Source organism: Medicago truncatula, chromosome 6 (genome assembly GCF_003473485.1).
Source record: "Medicago truncatula cultivar Jemalong A17 chromosome 6, MtrunA17r5.0-ANR, whole genome shotgun sequence".
NCBI lineage: Eukaryota > Viridiplantae > Streptophyta > Magnoliopsida > Fabales > Fabaceae > Medicago > Medicago truncatula.
Genome location: NC_053047.1, coordinates 15,145,277 through 15,149,958, shown reverse-complemented (window position 1 = coordinate 15,149,958; position 4,682 = coordinate 15,145,277). Strand labels below are relative to the sequence as shown.

The 4,682-nt window shown below is 34.3% G+C and overlaps 1 long non-coding RNA gene across 1 annotated transcript; it reads right to left on the bottom strand.

Annotated features, from left to right (window-relative positions):
• Positions 1 to 2,174: 2,174 nt before the first annotated feature.
• LOC120575946 (uncharacterized) lies at positions 2,175 to 4,265 on the bottom strand. Its single transcript, XR_005642191.1, has 3 exons — positions 3,894 to 4,265; positions 2,531 to 2,577; positions 2,175 to 2,212 (listed from the first exon to the last, which is right to left on the bottom strand). It is a non-coding gene; the product is annotated as an uncharacterized lncRNA (long non-coding RNA).
• Positions 4,266 to 4,682: the final 417 nt, after the last annotated feature.

The following is a 4,682-nucleotide window of genomic DNA, read 5'->3' as shown; positions in this document are numbered from 1 at the left end:
TGCTTGAGGTAAATTTTCGAGGACGAAAATCTCTTAAGTGGGGGAGAGTTGTAACGCCTACTTTCGTTTAATAGTTATTTAATCGAGTTTAGGCAATTATATTATAATTATATAATATATGCATGATTTTGATATGTTTTGATGATATGATTGATGACGTGATAAGTTATGAGTTTTGGAGGATTTGATTATGATATGAGATTTATTTTATTGATAAATAGAATAAAGATTTGAAAATAATATAAAATATTTAGTTGAGGGTTGTTTTGATATTTTAGATAGTTTTGGGGGAGAAATTGAGATAAGATAAGTAATTAGGAAGAGATATAAATAGAGAAGACCTAATTGTTAGAAAAACGGATTGTACGTGAAAACTTTTGGAAAAGGGAGAAAAAGCTTTGAGAGGAGCAAGAGACCAAGAGGGCTGCGATTTTTCTTCATAACCAGGTAAGGGTGGGACTAATAACTCAGTAGCATTAACCTCTGTAATTCTGATGATTAGTTGACATAGTTAGGATTGATTTAGAGAAGTTTTGGAATTAGGTCAAAACCCTAAGAATTGAGAATAAACGGTAAAACTTGTTTAGATTGATGTAAGAATTGTCCTGTAACCTTAGAATATGTTTAGGATGAATTCTGGAATCAAAACCCAGCTTAGAACCATGTGAAACGTCGGATTTTTGTGTTTTTAGGAAGCCTGGCCGTAGCGACATTCATCGCTCGCCACGGCGAGCTATGATCCTCGCCTCGCGAGTGATGAAGATTCATCGCTCGCCACGCGAGCCTTTCCCCTTCGCCTTGCGAGTTGTCTGGTGCAACTCGCCATGGTGAGCAACCTTTCCTCGCCTCGCGAGCTTAGGCAGAGTGCATGTCATATTTCGTGTTTCGACCTTTTTAGTTGGACCTTGAGTGCCTTTGAGTACCTGAACATACCTAGTATTGATTAGGGATGATTTTAGGACAGGATTGAACCCAGAACAACATCAGTTTGGGAGATTAGTGTTACTCGCCATGGCGAGTAAGTACTCTCGCCTCGCGAGTACAACCAGAAGGTAGTTGCTTGAGTGTTTGTGCGATCTGTGTCGCATGTGTTGATCAAGAGTGAACCCCTAATTGGCATTGAGACCTAGTGATGATGTTTACTGCAGCCTGTAGAGTTGTTTAAGACTATATTGATATTAATTGAGTATGAACTAATGTATTGTATATTCATGCAAGATATGAAGGTTTGATAATAATGCAATTTATGTGCTATTGATATAATGATATCATCTTGCTGTGTGACTTGTTTATGCTGCTTCTGTTATTTAACTAAGTGCATATGTATATGATAATGTTTAGCTCCAAATTATTGGATGCATGTTGATTACGATGATTACGTGTTCTGTTCATAAGTGTCCATGCATAGCATATCATTGAGCTTAGTCCTCACCACGAATATTAGGAGCTTTGTCCTCCGCACGTTTTATAGGAGCTTTGTCCTCCGCACGATTAAAGTATATTAATACTTATGATGACGATTGGTACCACATGCATATAAGGAGTCTAAGAGCATTGTCACATTGTCATGATTAAGATGCCTTGTTGATAATGATTGAATATGTGATTACGTGATAAGTGTTATTTGATATGTTATGATATTCCTAATTATTGAACAAACGATTACGTGATAACTGTTTAGCAATTATGCAAAGTTAATAATGGAATGATTATGTTGTTAATTTATGATTCTCAATTACATTGATTAATGTTATTGTATTATGAAATCTCACCCCTTCTGCTTGAAAATGTTGCCCTTCGTATGGGTAACTTGCAGGTGATCGTGCTTAGTGTGCAGTTGCCGTCGTGAGTGGCCTTGCCTTCACTGTGTCGTCTAGGTCGCTCTGATACGTAACGGGATGGGGTTATATGCTATAACATGCTTCATTCTCTTACGTGGATAATATGTTATTTTTATTATGTTATGGATTATGAACTATTTTTGATGGGGCCTACGTGCCAAACTGATTTATGATTTTTGAATTAAATATTCCGCTGCTATGTTAAAGATATTGTGAAGGTTAAATTATTATTTAACTGTTTATGGATTACGTTTCTATGTGATATCCCGTTTATGGTTTTTACTCTGATAATTGTTTATGAAATTTGTATATTGGGAAAACGGGGTGTTACAACATGCGTCTGAAACTGATTTCCCCTTAGATATAGTGGTCTGAAAACAATAACCAACACAAAACAAGCATTCTACCATGAAGCACAATAAAAGCAAAATCAAAACAATAACCAACACAATACAAAACTCACACTTCATCTCAACCATTTTTTCAACGTGAAAAATCAAATGAAAGAAAAATAAGCAAGGAGATGCGAAACCAAAGATGAAAACAAATACATAATCGAAGATGAAATCAAATAAAAAATGGAAGATGAAGTTGAATACATAAAGATGAATTCGTATACGGAATCGAAGACGAAATCAAATAAAATCGAAGATGGAATTGAATTCGGAATTAAAGAAGTGTTAATTCACCTGTGATTCGCACATTTAGCTTTGCGGCCATGTTTGAACGTTTGCTTCTGGTTAGCTCGAACACATGAGAGAGATAGAGAGAGAGAGAGAGAGAGAGAGAGTGTTAAAAGAGTTGAAATGTTTTTTGTTTTAGTAGAATATGAATGTGTTTTGATATAGTGTTACCAATGTCCCTTTGTTTCATTGCTATTACACGTACACCCTCCGGTCATTAATATAAGCAAAAAACTACATTCTAAGTTCATTCATTTAATGATGTATGTGATCTATAATAAAGACATAATATTCCATTAAACTTTAAAGTTTGCTGCTATTCGCTGATGTTGCGGTTTAGAGTTGGTATTCCGTTAAACTTTAATTGTTTGAAACTAATTTCATCTACATGCAAGCCGTAATATTCCATGTAAATCATAAATAAAAAGTGTGTGCGCGCGTGTCATTTATTTCTTTACCGCTTTATATATATCCAAAAATGCAAAAAAAAAAAAAAAATTAGATTAGGGATTATTTGGTGATCCAACGTTACTACAAACAAATTCACGCGCTTTTATTTTTATTGATCCGTTAGTTTAATTTTCATTCATTATTCTAAAACAACAAAAACATTCAAATAACAAAAGTCCCAAAAATATTTTCATAATAAACCTTGATCCAAAATCAAGTGATTCCTTTTTTTATTTCTTTATTAATCAAATTTCAATATATTTAATCATACAAGTCATTTTCTTTTAACATAAAAAATACAAACAAAACTTATTTTGTTATTTGGCTTTTCATTTTAAAACTTTTTTCGAAAACTAATAAAAAACACACAACCAATCAAACGTCAATTTCTACTATGAACTACGAGGTTTTGATCCCTCACGGGTAAGTAGGCAAATGACCATGTCTTTTTAAGCAAACAAGTTTATAGCACATTAATTAAATAAAACCAAGAGGTTCTCGTAGAGTACTACGAACATAAAGGGTGCTAATACATTCCCTTTGTGTAACCAAACCTCGAACCCTAAATCTTTTCAAAACATGGGGAGTTTGAACTTTTTTCCCCTTTTCAAATTAAATGTTCAGTCGTGAAATAATTAGTGAGTCAAACGCTAATCAAATAGTCTTTATCTCCAATAAATGACGCAACAGATATGCTAATGTGTGTTTAGGTGTGCAAATACATAGAATTAAATTGTGACTCTCTAAGTCATGTTTTGATTATGGTATATCAGGACTCTAAATGGGTGGGGCCGAGGGTGTTAAAACCCGCCCCACCCCGCCCCGTTGCCATGTCTAGTAACAACTAGTTTAAATCTCTCTCTCTCTCCCCCTCCCTCCGTCCCTCCCTGCACATGCTTAAGGGGTCTGAGTTTCTTACCAGTTTAAACAATATATTGTTGGTTGCTTTAAGGTATTTCTTTTCCCGTATGCCTTGGATCTCCGGTACAAGATGCATGCCATCTCATAACTCTGTCGTGACTTCTAGCTGCCTCTGTATGCAATCCACTGTGTAAATCCAAGACACGCTGCTAGTCTCTCCTCGAAAAAGAGCCCTTCCCCCAATTCCCAGTTTCCCTTGGCTTTCATATGAATAAAAGTTCTGAAGAATCGCTTAATAAAATGTGTGTAGAACTTTTATTCGTCACAAGTTTAGCCATATATTTCCCTTTCTTTTGCATGTATCAAATAGAAAAAGATATGACCATTTTATAATGTTTAAAGCTTAAACTTACTTTGCATAGATTTTAGAATACTTGGTAAAATACCCCTTAACTGTATTGAATTATCTTGGTTGTCCCTTTAATATACTTAGTAAGCTGGTTGCATAAAAAAATAATTTAATTATAAGAAATAATTTTAATTTTTTAACCTTTTGTGATAGAATAAAAATGTTTTTACCTTAGGAAAAATGTCAGATATTAAAAAGGTCGGATAATTTTTAGAAAGCATCTGATACAAAAGATAAGCATTGGTGACTTCAAACAAGATTTGAAGAAATGTCAAACCAAAAGTAAAAAAATTAATTAGAAGAGATATCTTATCTTGAAGCTTCTGATGGAATCAAACTCATTGCATCTGAAGATGGCGTCAATAGTCTTGGACACTTTGACCTGATTCGTCTTCTTCTAATGGAATGTCGCTTTCAAACCTTTAATGGTACAATCTG